The 16757-nt window shown below is 47.2% G+C and overlaps 1 protein-coding gene across 16 annotated transcripts in view; it reads left to right on the top strand.

Annotated features, from left to right (window-relative positions):
* Nucleotides 1-16757, top strand: part of raraa (retinoic acid receptor, alpha a) — a 217701-nt gene that overhangs the window by 52754 nt on the left and 148190 nt on the right. For 10 of the 16 annotated variants that reach the window (XM_036946446.2, XM_036946444.2, XM_090202164.1 and 7 more), the window contains exon 2: nucleotides 2103-2161. The gene's annotated coding sequence lies outside the window, so the exon portion shown is untranslated. Of the gene's footprint in view, nucleotides 1-2102; nucleotides 2162-9338; nucleotides 9399-16757 lie in introns of all 16 variants that reach the window. The other 6 variants (XM_090202168.1, XM_090202163.1, XM_090202158.1 and 3 more) reach the window with 1 other exon arrangement.

Raw genomic sequence — 16757 nt, 5'->3', positions numbered from 1 at the left:
CCTCCTATTTTTCTCAAAATCCTCCACTGCCAGGTTACATGCATCATATCTGGTCTGATCCTTCATTCATTGTGCTTTGTTGTGTTATCAACAATGAGTGAACGTGTAGCTAGCCTATCAGAATGCCAAGTCCGTCATTAAGTATGCGTAGCTAGCCAATAGGAGTGCGTAGATAGCCAATAAAAATAAAATGAGCTTCATTCCCAGAGCCAAAGGTTATAATGTGTCTACAGTGTGTTTGACAGCTGCCTCGGTTTTCAGCGGACAAACAAACCCTCTAACTGATAACATTGAACAAATCACTTTCTAGTTCTGGCACATTACTGTTCTGCAGGGCTGCTGGGCTACAAATCAATCCAGCTGGCCATGTCTTCATTTCAGATGCAGCACGATCGTTACCGTTGCTCTGTCTGTAGTGCCGATCGAGGCCTTTGTAGAACTGAACGGTTTGATTTTACATGTGCAGAATCCAAAAATGCCCTCTCTAGTTGCAAACGGAAAACGGCCCAACGCTTGCACTCCTAGAGGCAGGAACAGCCAGCCTGGTCAAGAGAGGAGGAAAAGGAGAAATGAAGGAGGGATGAATGGATGGACAGGAGGGGAAATATGAAACAGTGGAAGCTCTCTCTCTCTCACGCACACACACACACACTCATACTCACTCTCTGTGTGTGTGTCTGTGTGTCTTTGTTCGGCGGCGGGCTCCTCTTGGCACGTAAATCATAATGGATATCATGAACCAGCTGGGTTGGTGGGGCCTGTCTGTCTGGTGGCTGTGGGGCTACTGCCATGACCTACCCTTTCTCTATCACACGCATCAGTTGATCACACACACGCACACACGCAAGCATGCGCGCACACACACAGACACATCAGTCAATCACTATGTATACACACACACACACACACACACACACACACACACGCACACACATGCACATATACCCATATGTTTTCATGTCATACACACACAGACACACACACATCCATAGACATACTGTAGTAAGATAGGTTTACACACACTCACACACACTTGTGCCAGACACACATTTAGTCGGGCCCTCCTCACCAGACACAATGGACATTAGTGGCTCAGCTTGCCTTCAGACTTGATGGGAGGGATGAAAAATGGAACTTATCCTGTTTTACCCCCCCCCCCCCCCCCCTCCTCCCCCTCTTTCCCTCTCACTTCATCCCATATCTGTCCCTTGTCTGGAGGACACAGGCAGCTGTGGGTACAATACATGGGACTGCATCTCCTCTCCCTGTATTCAAGACTGGGCCTTTACAACATGGCTGAAGCCATGAGTCCATGGTCATATTCATTAGGTACAAAACGGAAGAAAATGGAACAAAACAGGCAGGGACAACATGAACTTGTACATTTAGGAAGTGTTTTCGCTACAGTGTACCCTAATGAATACTTAGTTGCACAGCAAAACACATTGCCAGTGAGTGAAGAAGGCTTTGTAGGGCTCTCCGCCTGTATCTCCGCCTGTATCCTATGAATTTAAAGCACTGCGTCCTAACATTGTTACAGTAGCAACATTTGTCAGTGTGAGTGACCATTAGGAAACCAAATTAAGTGTGGTATAGTGAGTGAGTAAGCTGTAATGTAATGGATTCCGTCATGGCTGACCCTCCCAGCTGAGCCAGGCTCAAATGGCTGTCATTTGTGGGGGAGACTGCAAGGAGACCTGGGAGCCTAGGGGTAGGAGTGGTGGTGGTGGGGGGGACAGCTCCAGCCCTCCCTGACTAATACAGCTAATAAACTTCATTTAAGCTAATGTCCTTTTCCTTTTGTCCCTCTCTGTCTCTGTCTCTGTCTCTGTCTCTGTCTCTCTCTCTCTCTCTCTCTCTCTCTCTCTCTCTCTCTCTCTCTCTCTCTCTCTCTGTCTTTTGCTTCCCCCCACACGCTTTTGATCTTTCCCACTTTCTTTCTCTCTCTCTTTTTACTCCCTCTTTCTCTCACTATTGCTTACTCTCGATTTTTTTCTGCTTTGTTTTTTCTCTCTCCTTCTCGCTCTCTCTTTTTCTCTCTCTCTCTCTCTCTCTCTCTCACTCTCTCACTCTCTCTCTCTCTCTCTCTCTCTCTCTCACAGAAGAGGGGTACCCAAGCTATCGAGGCCACCTGCCATCCACCCGGAAGCACAGTTGGCCGGTGAGTAGACCACTCCATCAGTCTGAGCACTGTCATTAGAGCAAGGAAGAGGAGATCACCGGTAGGCAGGCACACACACACACACACACACACACACACACGAGAGAGTCAACTCCAGCTTACCGTATCACTCATTATCACAAACACTGCACTGTGTCCTACTGGTAGTGAAAGCTACTCCTTAAGGGTAATGTTGTATACACTTGTGGTTAGTTTTGGATTGCTGTGCGTGTGACGTGATTGCTGTGTGTGTGTGTGTGTGTGTGTGTGTGTGTGTGTGTGTGTGTGTGTGTGTGTGTGTACACTTACTCTCTCCCTATAGTTTCTGTGGTAGTGTGCTTTCATGCGGTCATTGGAGTGTGTGTAAATGCACTGTCGGTGTTCATTTGAAGAGGAAGCTGTAGTCTCACTGTGGCGGAGGGTCAGATGGAAAATGGCATAGGTACAGGCCCCTGTAAAGGTGTCTGTTCTTTGTTTGAATGTCAACACTGTGGCGAGGACAAGCAAGCGCTTATATTTAGCAACGGTTTGTTTCTTGTTCCTGCCGATCGCGTGTCACACGAGAGGACAGAATACATGCTCGCCGTTTCTACCGGAAAATGGTACGCAGGTAGATTTAGATTTTCCACGTCCTTTTTGGATGTTGTGCTTATGTACGACAACTCTTTAACGTGACCTGTGTTTGCCACCGTTGAACGCCAAGAGATTTGCTTTACATAATATACCAGTACATCCTTCCTCTGGCTTCCCCTTAAATGGAATCATCTTCCCATGTGCCGCAAGTCCGGACCCGTGAAGATCAACTTAGACCACAAGAACAAGCATTTACAGGCAGGCCAACGTTAAGATAATCAGATGCATCTACAACTGAGAATACGCCTGAGGTCGACATATCTCCTCTTCAAATTGAACTCGCTGAACTAGATCCCGATACGTAGCCATTTGTGGCGAGCGAAGCAGTCTGGGCTCCATGGATCCTGTTGAATGAGGCGTGATCATTTTGACATGTGAAAGTTTGAGACCGTTTCCGACTATTTTGTGCAGAGAACCTAATGATATCATCCCATTTGCAGCCGAAACCCCCTGTTCCACAGGGATTTCTCTCTGCCCCGTGGATGTTGTTGAAGCCTACTCCACGCGAGAAAAACACTATGCTTCATGTCTCCGAGCTGAAAGCAGGAAGGGGGTAGGAGGGGAAAAGCCACATTTCATGACCATGAATTATAGATCACTGTGTTTCTTGTCGGACACATTTTAAGTGGAAATGTCCTCTCATTGCCTGTGTGTGTGTTTTGAAGTGGAGGCCGATTACTGCGTGTTGTCAGGGCTACCAAGATTTCAATGAAATCCTGAAGAAAAAAGGGCTGAGGTGTGAGCTTGCCAGTCCGTCTACAGGACTCTGTCTGCCAGTGTTAACCCACCCAGACGCGCAGCAATAACAATAAATCCTACAGGCTAATCACCCTCGGCTCTCGCCTCCAAACCGGAGCGACGCAACATTACCCAGCGCTCCCTTCAATTAGGCCATTCATCACGGGTCTTATCTGGCCGTGGGTTTGATTGAGTGTTGCGAGGGGAGGCGTTGAGGCTGCGTTTCGACGTGATGGGGGCGGGGAGGGGGAGGGGGGGCTGGGGGGGGTGTTGATGGTAATGGAATTGGGAATGGGGGGTGAGGGGTAGAAGTACTCTCTAGAGGTGAGGGAGGGGGGTGAGGAGAAGGAGGTGAGGGAGCTGCGAGCCAGACTGAACCAGATCGACAGGAGTGTATAAATCAAACCAGATGATAGGCTCCTATCCCGCTACTCTGATTTGCTTGTCTGAGCCGGCAGATTTTTCTCTTCTTCCCCCTGTTATGTGTGGGCTGGCTGGTAGACGAGGCCTCCCTCTTTTTCTCTCCCCCTGAAACAGATTTGTCTGGGGCCCCTGTCCAATCTCCAGCCGCGCTGGGTGTTGTGAGACAGGCGACACATTTTAATAACCAACTCGGAGGTGTAATTTAAGGGCCCGCGAGGAAGATTGGACTGATTTATGTGGGCCAGCCCTAATGGCAGCACAGATATGGCTCCCAGCCTAAATTGGTGGTAATGAAAGTTTTGTGCAAATGGAGGCTGGGAAAAGGCATCCTCGCCCAGTCGCTGGCTGTCCATCTCTATTTCTTTCTTCCCTTTCCCCCATCTTATTTCTCTCTCGTTTGAGATCGATCTGTCTCTCTATTCCGCTCTGCCTCCCTCCTTACCTACTGTTTCTGACTACAGTGTATCTCTCCCTCTCTCTTCATCTGTCCCGCCCTTTCTCTCTCTCTCTGTCTCTCTCTCGCTCTATCTCTGTGTGGAGATGTGGGGGGTTGGTGCAGATGGGTTGGGGGACGGGGGGGGGGCTTCTCCGGTGGTGTCGAGACAGATTCATCCATAACCACTGACAGATGGCTGTCTCCCTCTCCTTCTGTCCCTCCCTCCCTCCTTCTCTGGAATCACTTTCAGCAGGCCTGCAGCACTGACAGTCCTGCTTGAAATGCACCAGACCAGAGATATACATATTTGAAGCTGTCCACTATATCATCATGTCTACCTACCTGTGCTCATCTTATATTCACTTTGCATTTTCCGTATATGTCAAGGAGATACAAAAGCTGCACATACTTCTGGTTCAGACCCAGTTGTAGTAGACAATGAACCTAATATCGCCGTGAACATGACACCCATATTTAGATTCCCTAGCAATTCCTCGAATGCTGAGAAGTGTGTGTGTGTCCAGACTGGTCCACGGCTTCCTCTGACCACCATCACAATGAGAAGGAAGAAGAGAGTGGGAGAGAAATAGTGAGTGGACCGAGATGGATAGAAACAGGCATAAACAAGTGCAGGGTAAGAGGATATAGGAGTGAGTGAGAGCGCTCCCACGTGGGAGGGCGAAACCCCCACGAGAATAGATTGTCTGTACCGCCCCTCAATGCAACTGAACAAAGTCAAATGTAATTTGATTTGAATGCGCGCCTCCCAGGCCCAGCACTTCTGTCCTTTATCCCTCCTCCTACCACACACGCGTCTCATGGACGACTAACAGAAATGTTTTCAGTGGCGGTGTTGGTCGCCTCCCCTCCTGTCCTCTGCCACGTTGAGTCAGGCACCGATCTGTGACTGAGAAGTCCGTTGGCGTTTTCTCTGAGGCGGTGGTGTGACACGCAGAGTGCTAATTAGATCAAAAGGAGGATTTAGTTTTACGAGCATTGTTTCAACCCTGTAATGAGACTGAAGAAGGCTGCACATATAGCCTATACTAGCTAGGAGTGCATATACAGTATAGAGGGCTCACACACAGATAAGAAAAAAAAGTGTTGGAGGTAATACTGTGTGTGTGTGTGTGTGGGGAGTTATCGTTTCTACGAAGAACTCTGGAGTACAGAGAAAAACAAAGACATCACATAAGGCGCCAGAGCTCTGCCCACTCTCCCCCCTCCACCCTCCCTTCGACCAGGGCCCCCTATAAAGCCAATTTCCTAACTCAAGACATATTGCACAACAGCCATATCCTTCTGCAACATCCTGAGCAAATATGAACCAACAGTACAGTTCGTGCCACACCACAGTAGTTTCCTACTCTTCACCCAATCAATGAACAGCGTTGGGCGGTGCAACATTTAAAAAAAAAAAACTTTTTCAGCCAACCGTGTAAATAGTGTGACAATAACAACCCTAGTGACGCGGAGCTCCGTTGTCCCACTCGCCCGGGCCTGGACAGCGGTCGACACGGCCTCGTAAATGAGTGTCAACCGCTTGTGAAGTTGACCTTGGCCGCCGTAGAGCCGTTGATTACTCCAGCAAGTCTGCGGCTGTCTCCCAAAACACTGCTCACATATACACACACACACACACACACACACACACACACACACACTGCTTGCTCAGTCCCCCGAAATGGCACTAAAATGCATTTTGGGCTAAGATCATACCACTAATTCAGCGTCTTCCCAAGGCCCTCTCTGAGCAAAGCTGTTCTGGCTGTTCTGTCCTAGATGCTATGTTGTTAATGGTCCAACATGTCTGTCAGGCTCTGGTGGAGTGGCACAATGTTCTGGGGAGCATGGTTGCTTTGAATTTAACAACTTTATTGTCCAAGGGTTGTACTTACATTGGACACTGGTGAAGGTATGGAGGGTTCCTCACTGGCTTCGGTGACAGAGTGGATGGTGTTTGTGTGTGTGTGTGTGTGTGTCCCCCCCACCCCCACCCATTCTGTACATTATATTAGTGAATGGTTGCGCACAGAGAGAGGTGGGGGTGGTTCTGTTTATTTGTTACCCAGCGTTGGCTAGTGGCGGAGGCGTGGGGGCAGGCTGGCATTTATTGGGACGACTCATGTACTGGAGGTTGCTCTGCAGAGTGGTCACTAGCTGGCACAGCCACAAAGTCATAATCTGATTTAAAACCTAACCTTAACCACACTGCTAACCCTAATGCCTAACTGTAACCTTAAGTTAAGACCATAAAGCACATTTTTGTTTTCATAAATCTTTACAATACAGACAATTTTGACTTTGCAGCTGGCCCATCTAGCGGAAATCACTCAGTTCATCCTCCAGAGCAAGATTCATGACAAACGTCAACCTGCGGCATAGGGGGGACTGGTGGAGGAGGGGGGTGCCTCAGCGAAGGCGCTGATGGGAAAGAGATGAATCGCTCGCCGGTGTCAGAAATGGTCACATGACGTGGGGGGGGGGGGGGGGTTGACTGATTAACCTGTTTACCTCCCTGAAAATGCTCCAGGCGCCATTCTGATTAAAGTTCAGACTTCCATCTATCACCGCCACCGCCCTAGCCACGCAGGCAACCAGCCCCACCACCACAGCAGAATGAATGGGATCCGTTGCAAACATAATATTGTTTGCCGGGTGGAATCATTTGCATTTGGCCATCATGATCCTCTCCGAATGGAGGCATAGAAAGAAAATCCACTGGCAATTACTAATGGGTTTACCCTATTCATCTTTCTCTTTCTCCGTCTCCCTCTCCAGTTCTATCCTTCTCCCTCTGCAGTTCTCTCCGTCTCCCTCTGCAGTTCTCTCCGTCTCCCTCTGCAGTTCTCTTCGTCTCCCTCTGCAGTTCTCTCCGTCTCCCTCTGCAGTTCTATCCGTCTCCCTCTGCAGTTCTCTCCGTCTCCCTCTGCAGTTCTCTCCGTCTCCCTCTGCAGTTCTCTCCGTCTCCCTCTGCAGTTCTCTTCGTCTCCCTCTGCAGTTCTCTCCTTCTCCCTCTGCAGTTCTCTCCGTCTCCCTCTGCAGTTCTCTCCGTCTCCCTCTGCAGTTCTCTCCGTCTCCCTCTGCAATTCTCTCCGTCTCCCTCTGCAGTTCTCTCCGTCTCCCTCTGCAGTTCCCTCCTTCTCCCTCTGCAGTTCTCTCCGTCTCCCTCTGCAGTTCTCTCCGTCTCCCTCTGCAGTTCTCTCCGTCTCCCTCTGCAGTTCTCTCCGTCTCCCTCTGCAGTTCTCTTCGTCTCCCTCTGCAGTTCTCTCCTTCTCCCTCTGCAGTTCTCTCCGTCTCCCTCTGCAGTTCTCTCCGTCTCCCTCTGCAGTTCTCTCCGTCTCCCTCTGCAATTCTCTCCGTCTCCCTCTGCAGTTCTTTCCGTCTCCCTCTGCAGTTCCCTCCTTCTCCCTCTGCAGTTCTCTCCGTCTCCCTCTGCAGTTCTCTCCGTCTCCCTCTGCAGTTCTCTCCGTCTCCCTCTGCAGTTCTCTCCGTCTCCCTCTGCAGTTCTCTCCGTCTCCCTCTGCAGTTCTCTCCGTCTTCCTCTGCAGTTCTCTCCGTCTCCCTCTGCAGTTCTCTTCGTCTCCCTCTGCAGTTCTATCCTTCTCCCTCTGCAGTTCTCTCCGTCTCCCTCTGCAGTTCTCTCCGTCTCCCTCTCCAGTTCACTCCGTCTCCCTCTGCAGTTCTCTCCGTCTCCCTCTGCAGTTCTCTCCGTCTCCCTCTGCAGTTCTCTCCGTCTCCCTCTGCAGTTCTCTCCGTCTCCCTCTGCAGTTCTCTCCATCTCCCTCTGCAGTTCCCTCATTCTCCCTCTGCAGTTCTCTCCGTCTCCCTCTCCAGTTCACTCCGTCTCCCTCTGCAGTTCTCTCCGTCTCCCTCTGCAGTTCTCTCCGTCTCCCTCTGCAGTTCTCTTCGTCTCCCTCTGCAGTTCTCTCCTTCTCCCTCTGCAGTTCTCTCCGTCTCCCTCTGCAGTTCTCTCCGTCTCCCTCTGCAGTTCTCTCCGTCTCCCTCTGCAATTCTCTCCGTCTCCCTCTGCAGTTCTCTCCGTCTCCCTCTGCAGTTCCCTCCTTCTCCCTCTGCAGTTCTCTCCGTCTCCCTCTGCAGTTCTCTCCGTCTCCCTCTGCAGTTCTCTCCGTCTCCCTCTGCAGTTCTCTCCGTCTCCCTCTGCAGTTCTCTCCGTCTCCCTCTGCAGTTCTCTCCGTCTCCCTCTGCAGTTCTCTCCGTCTCCCTCTGCAGTTCTCTTCGTCTCCCTCTGCAGTTCTCTCCGTCTCCCTCTGCAGTTCTCTCCGTCTCCCTCTGCAGTTCTCTCCATCTCCCTCTGCAGTTCTCTCCGTCTCCCTCTGCAGTTCTCACCGTCTCCCTCTGCAGTTCTCTCCTCCCTTTCCAGTTCTCTCCGTCTCCCTCTCCAGTTTTCTCCGTCTCCCTCTCCGGTTCTCTTCTTTTCTCTCTTCAGTTCCACCCTTCCCCCTCTCGCCAATCCTTCTCTGGCTCTGTGTCCTTTTTATATGAAAAATCCCTGAAAATGGCAGTTGTGTGTTGTCGTCTTCCTCTGGTGACATAAGCTACATTCCCCAGCTTGCGGCCGGCTCTTAGTGCCTCCAACATAATATGATTATGCATGGATGGGGATGATTTTGTCAGTATGTTGCTAAACATAGCTCTCCCAAACCCCAAAAAGTAAGGGGAAGAAATGGAACGCCACAGTAGCGATTGCACACAATGTTCTGGTCACTCATGCTCAAACGGGAAGCCTTTAAAAGCTTTCATCGGTGTGTGTAAGGACACTATGGGACGTGTGAGGTAGCAAGCCTCATGATCTCATAGTGGGGGGGAGAGAGAGAGAGAGACACACACTTTTATTCAGGACATGACCCATGTTGTTGTCTTTGCCTCCCATCACACCAATCCTCATTAATCATGGCAAAATACTTCATCTTCTCCCGATTTCAGGTCCCTCTCAAATGTTGCTTTCTGATCTCCCCCCCCCCATCTGTGGCAGATAGAAATGAGGTCAGTATTGTATTTAATCACGCTCACGCTGTGTACCTTTTTTTCTTTTCATCTCCGGGAGCCGTCCAAACGGTTTTATTTTAGGAATGCTTCTTTGTTTTACTGTTCCCCCCACCCCACCCCACCCCACCATTGTTTATCCTTTCCATCGCTCTCTCGTTTTCTCTTGTTCCCTCTCTCTCGCTCTCTCTGTGTGCCTCATCCATATGCCATTGAAAACTGACTGAAAACATATGTGCCCTGCATATTCATGTCTATTCATTTGATCCCTGTTGTCATCTACTCACAACAAGTGATACAAAACAAAGGTTGTGTTGTGGTGTCCTTCATTACATTTGATCCATGTTTAATAGGCCTACTTCATCGTAGGAAGCCCAAATTAAACAGCATGTCATTTCCGGGCTGTTTTATAGGCTAGTATGATTAACTTTGCACTCGAGGAAAGTAATTCAATTCAAAGTCATGGAGCGCTATATTTTTGGCTGGCTTGAAACAAATGCCGAATGCACGCTCGTTGGCAATTTTTCTTGGCTATTTTTTTCCCCAAACGGTTGCGCCAGGATTGCCAGTTTACCCGTCTTATATGAGCTCGCTGAGGTGGGAGGGGTGGCGATATCTGAGGTGTGTCCTTAGAAATGTGTGCCAATTTCAGGCAGCGCTGGTGGAGATATTTAAGACCAACCAAAAGCCGGTCTTAGCGGTAACGCGGTTGGTTATGGCATGGATTTTGACAGCGGAAGCACAGCCTATCCAGCCGTGATGCACGTTGCCCATATGCGACGTGCTATTTGTGCCTCTAAACCTTCTATTCACATCGGCCTACCTGCAGTGCAAACTCCGTTCGGCTTGTATCCATCCCCATTTCCAAAGGACAGCCTCTTGTCCAGTTACCAAAGACAAGCTCCACCAAACATATTCAAATGTCCTATAACACCACATCAATGGAAGATGTGTCTCGCACAATACAATTTACGGGAGACTAGTATTTTTATTTGAGGAAAGTGCAATGCATAAAGACCTGTAGGCATATACTCATTGAAGCCAATTCTTATTATTTTTAGTTTTTATTTTTTTTGTTATTTTATTTAAAAAAAAAATTTTACCCCCTTTTCTCCCCAATTTCGTGGTATCCAATTGTTGTAGTAGCTACTATCTTGTCTCATCGCTACAACTCCCGTACGGGCTCGGGAGAGACGAAGGTTGAAAGTCATGCGTCCTCCGATACACAACCCAACCAAGCCGCACTGCTTCTTAACACAGCACGCATCCAACCCGGAAGCCAGCCGCACCAATGCGCCGGAGGAAACACCGTGCACCTGGCCACCTTGGTTAGCGCACACTGCGCCCAGCCCGCCACAGGAGTCGCTGGTGCGCAATGAGACAAGGACACCCCTACCGACCAAGCCCTCCCTAACCCGGGCGACGCTAGGCCAATTGTGCGTCGCCCCATGGACCTCCCGGTCGCGGCCGGTTACGACAGAGCCTGGGCGCGAACCCAGGGACTCTGATGGCACAGCTGGCGCTGCAGTACAGCGCCCTTAACCACTGATTGAAGCCAATTTCAACAATGTTGACTGTCAAGACTTCAAAAATATTAAGCAAACACTAGATGGTTTTTTTTGTACTGTTTGTACCTACAGTAGCCTATGCTATTTAATAAACTGTAGTATCAATCCACAATGGACTAGGATGAGAATATTCTGTGCTCCCCGCCGTGTTGGAGTTGATGACAATGCAAAGACCGTCAGTAAAACCTACAGAACCAGTGAGTGGCCCAGCACTCGTCATGCCTCCAATTGATTTATTCATCAAAACCCAGCCCTTTTGAGCCACCACCAGCTACTTCGCCCATAATTCTGGATAAGACCAGCTATAATACCCGCTATTTGAGGTCCTGCGATGGAGAGGAGATATGTGACCTGACCTTTTTCATTTTAAACATCTCATATTTTCCTTCAGAACTGGATCTGTTTTACTCATTGATGCATCTGTCCTCTTGTAGGAGATCAGTATGAATTTAACTTTATGTAGTGGCTTAATGTTTGGTATTTCATTTAGCTTGTTTTAGCCCGAAGAGGCCTGGCCAACCCTTTAGAGCCTTGTTCCTCTCTAGGGTTCTGCCTAGGTTCCTGCCCTTTCTAGGTCGATTTTCCTAGCCACCGTGCTTCTACGTCTGCAGTGCGAGCTCTTTGGTATTTTAGGCTGGGTTTCTGTTTAAGCACCTTGTGACAACTGTTGATGTAAAAAGGGCTTTATAAATACATTTGATTGATTTGATTTACTTTGTAACAATATAGTAGCATATGTCTGTATGTATACCCATCTGTCATTGTTCAATGTCAGCTGCGGTGGGTACTGGGTATGCGTTTGACTGCTGCCCCTTTATGATCTGCTTCTCAGATATCTTCCTGTTACCTGTCATCCTATCTCTCTATTTTGCATTCTCCCCCCTTTCCTTTCACAGATGGGGCTCTCTTAGCTTCTCAGTTTAACTATAACACTGAGCTTGTTTGAAGGAAGATTTTGGGCAGGGTATATGCAAATTAAGGCGGCAATATGTAACTTTTGGGGTGGCCTGACCAAATTCACATAGACATTTGTGTTATAGATCTGTCATTCTAATTGGAAGCAAGTCTAAGAAGCGGTAGATCTGTTCCTACGTGCACACTTTCTAGGCTTCCCATTCTTAAGTTTCGTTTTTGCGTCTTTTACTTTCGGTTTTGTACAGCAGCTTCAGACAGCTGGAATACAATATGGAAAATATATTTCACAGCAGTTTAGATGGTACAACAATTCTCTACACTATACTTGCTTGTTTTGTCACAAACTGAAATTAGGTGAACTATTCTAATTTTAGCAACCAGGAAATGGCGGAGCGTAGTGCATAGTGCATCTTTAAATACTGTAGTTAATACTGTATAGTTAAAAAACAGTAGTGCTTTTGCGAACAGTACTGTAGTATTCACTGTACTGTTTTTTGCGGACTGTAGTATTTACTATAGTATTCTACAGTATACCGCAGAATTCTATAGTAAGTGCGACACGTGATCAAGGGATACTACAGTGTATAGTATTATACAGTTTACTATAGTATGTACTGTAGTATTCTATAGTAAACCAACAAATAAATCATGTGGGAGACCTCACACAGTTGGATAGAAACAGAAAGAGTCGGACATAACAATATAAAGTGAATGGAGTTGTATTTTACATCAATACTTTGCACAACGGCTTCATTCAATACAGGAGAAAGCCACAGATTCCTTTGGCATTGGTGCATATAATTATTGTGTATGTAACACTTCTATCCAGCAAGCACCTCATTCTCATGGTGGTATTTTCTTACTGTATGCCATCATGTAGGCTAGCTTTCCACTGTTACAAAGTATCTGTTGACTTAGGCAGATAAATCAGACTGCGATACCAGCTGGAACGAAGCACCTCAAAAACGTGGAAAGTTGCCTTACGTGCCAGAATGTTGAATAATATAAACTTTTAACTTACGCTACCGGTTGTGTGTGTGGTTGGTCATTCTGCTGGTCGGAATTTGAGACAAAATATCCACGGGAAATGATTATTTACCCAACTTGTTAGTGCCGGTACTGCCATTGAGATTTGTATCAGCACATGCGCAAAACCACCTGCAACAAATCTTGATTGCCACACACAGACACCTGCGTTTAAAATAATACGTTCCTGAGGATATTTTGTCAAAAATGTCAACCCGAAAAAGAACCAACCCCACAAACAATCGTCAGAGTAAGGTCAAAATGAAAATGTGTGTCTTTAAAAAAAATGTACATCTTTATTCTTATTTGCTATTGGAATGGTTATTACAGTAACCGCGGTCATTTGGCTGGCCAATATCCATCATCCAAAATTCCATGACTGTCACAGCCCTAATGATGTTGTTTACTCACGGTCTCCCAGATGCCAATCAATCAATCAGTTAACCAATCAATAGTCATCTAGTAAACCCTTGAGGACAGAGCAAAAGACTCATAGAACAACTACACTCCAATCAATTACTTTTCACCTCTTAGCTGCACGGGCTAAAGACGTAGCTAGCTAGAGAGAGTGTCCCCACAGCGCGCACACACACACATACACACACACACACACACACTGAACTTTGAGCAGTGTGGTGACACTGTAAGGGAACAGAACAAATGAGTGGAAGATTCTCAGCTAGCTCCCAGCTTTAATGGGAGCCTACAGCATAACACAGCTAATGGATAGCCTGGCATGGGACTTTAACGACCGCAGGGGGGAATTTTCTTCATATTTGTGTGAATGCAGAGATTGAGTGGATGTGTCTTTTTTAATTTGATTTAAAAAACAATTCTCTGTCAGTTGTTACTTTAGGCTATATTTGAGGCTATGAAATACTATACAGGAGAGCATGATGGAGAGTGTGGTTTAGCGCGGTCATTTGAACGTGTTTCAGTATGAATGAGGTATGGAGAAGCTTTAGAGTCGCTTAGCTGGGGCCACACTAGAGGGAACTTGTGTGACAGTAAATGTCTCTATTATAGGTTTACCCTTCCCGCCTCTAGTCTAGGTCATGCTGCCATTGCTGAACTCTCTACCATGCTGTAGCATGGCCTATTAGGTAATTGTGTTTAGTGGGCGTCCATCTGGTAGTGTGTGTGGGATTGAGTGTGTAAGCATCCAGCTGCTATTCTCAATTAGCCTAAAAAAAAAATGTGGGTGTGTGTACGGTACTTTATACAGCTGCCATTCTCACGTGTGTGTGTGTGTGTGTGTGTGTGTGTGTGTGTGTGTGTCTTTGTGTACAGTCATTGGTTATTCTGTACTGTACATCAGTGTGTGGCTGTGAGCTTATGCACAGCATGTCCAATGTGACTGACAAAGTAAGGTCATGGTATGCTATTGCCTAGCTGCAGCCTCCATCTACTGCCCTCAACCCTGACCCACAAACCCCTGGCCCCATGGCATTCCATTCCACTACTCTACATGCGCACAGAGGCACACACACTGCTCCAGGCTGTGCTGACATACCACACTGGTCTACCACCACATTGGCCTACCACCACACTGGCGAAAAGCCATGGAAGTTCATAAATCCAATACCCCTGGATAGGGAGTCATACAGTACAACAGTTAGCTCCGGTCCATTACAGATCGGCTACTTACAATGACAGTAGGGAGCGACAAGAGAGGCTGGTGCAAGAGCTGCAGAAAGGAAGAAAATGAGTTACATGATCTTGCCTTCTAGGTGCCACCTATCATTTCTTATCCTCAAGTAATAACAATAATCCTTCCTCAAATTCCGGAGGTTCTTGTGGCACCCAAAAACTTAAGCCATAGTCCAGAAAGGCAATAGGGAAGATGTTGGGACTAGGGCTGTGGCGGTCATGAAACTTGGTCAGCCGGTGATCGTCATGCAAAACACTGCCGGTCTCACGGAAATTGACCGTAATTAACATAAACACATTTAGTATCTCCTGGCTTCCATGCATAGCCTACAAGCCACCGATGCAGACTATTGGAACATTTACATTTTTAAAAAGTCTAATAAATCCATGTAGTGTAGCCTAGACCTTCACAATAAATCCATTCTTTATTTTAGACAGGTCTTAAGAAGAATGAGGAGAATGTAGTCTATTTCAGAAGAACAGAATAGCATACTGAGTTGTCCTTATGTTAGGTCCTGATCTGGCTATGCCAAATGGCTGTGGGCTACACTAGTTCATTTAGCTTAGAATTACGTGGCATTTTATATTATTTTATAGTATGAAGAACAGGCCTATAATTGAACATAGCTGAATAAAATGGATAGGATATTTTCTCCAAACGATTTCCGAGGGGGGAGTGCACATGTGGCTATTCTGTGTTCAAATCAAATCAAATTTTTTTTGTCACATACACATGGTTAGCAGATGTTAATGCGAGTGTAGCGAAATGCTTGTGCTTCTAGTTCCGACAATGCAGTAATAACCAACGAGTAATCTAACTAACAATTCCAAAACTACTACCTTATATACACAAGTGTAAAGGGATAAAGAATATGTACATAAAGATATGTGAATGAGTGATGGTACAGAACGGCATAGGCAAGATGCAGTAGATGGTATCGAGTACAGTATATACATATGAGATGAGTTTGTAAACCAAGTGGCATAGTTTAAGTGGCTAGTGATACATGTATTACATAAAGATGCAGTACATGATATAGAGTACAGTATATACGTAGACATATGAGATGAATAATGTAGGGTATGTAAACATTATATTAAGTAGCATTGTTTAAAGTGGCTAGTGATACATTTTACATCAATTCCCATTATTAAAGTGGCTGGAGTTGAGTCAGTGTGTTGGCAGCAGCCACTCACTGTTAGTGGTGGCTGTTTAACAGTCTGATGGCCTTGAGATAGAAGCTGTTTTTCAGTCTCTCGGTCCCAGCTTTGATGCACCTGTACTGACCTCACCTTCTGGATGATAGCGGGGTGAACAGGCAGTGGCTCGGGTGGTTGTTGTCCTTGATGATCTTTATGGCCTTCCTGTGACATCGGTTGGTGTAGGTGTCCTGGAGGGCAGGTAGTTTGCCCCCGGTGATGCGTTGTGCGGACCTCACTACCCTCTGGAGAGCCTTACGGTTGTGGGCGGAGCAGTTGCCGTACCAGGCGGTGATACAGCCCAACAGGATGCTCTCGATTGTGCATCTGTAGAAGTTTGTGAGTGCTTTTGGTGACAAGCCGAATTTCTTCAGCCTCCTGAGGTTGAAGAGGCGCTGCTGCGCCTTCTTCACGATGCTGTCTGTGTGAGTGGACCAATTCAGTTTGTCTGTGATGTGTACGCCGAGGAACTTAAAACTTACTACCCTCTCCACTGCTGTTCCATCGATGTGGATAGGGGGGTGTTCCCTCTGCTGTTTCCTGAAGTCCACAATCATCTCCTTAGTTTTGTTGACGTTGAGTGTGAGGTTATTTTCCTGACACCACACTCCGAGGATTGGTCGGACCAGCGTTGAACAGACCTCAGCGCGGGAGCTTCTTGTTTTAGTTTCTGTTTGTAGGCAGGGAGCAACAAAATGGAGTCGTGGTCAGCTTTTCCGAAAGGAGAGCAGGAGAGGGCCTTATATGCGTCGCGGAAGTTAGAATAGCAATGATCCAAGGTTTTGCCAGCCCTGGTTGCGCAATCGATATGCTGATACAATTTAGGGAGTCTTGTTTTCAGATTAGCCTTGTTAAAATCCCCAGCTACAATGAATGCAGCCTCGGGATCTGTGGATTCCAGTTTGCAAAGAGTCAAATAAAGTTCGTTCAGAGCCATCGATGTGTCTGCTTGGGGGGGAATATATACGGCTGTGATTATAATCGAAGAGAATTCCCTTGG

Source organism: Oncorhynchus mykiss, chromosome 16 (assembly GCF_057628025.1).
Source record: "Oncorhynchus mykiss isolate SJ-2025 chromosome 16, ASM5762802v1, whole genome shotgun sequence".
Taxonomy (NCBI): domain Eukaryota; kingdom Metazoa; phylum Chordata; class Actinopteri; order Salmoniformes; family Salmonidae; genus Oncorhynchus; species Oncorhynchus mykiss.
This window is presented reverse-complemented; position numbering and strand designations above follow the sequence as displayed.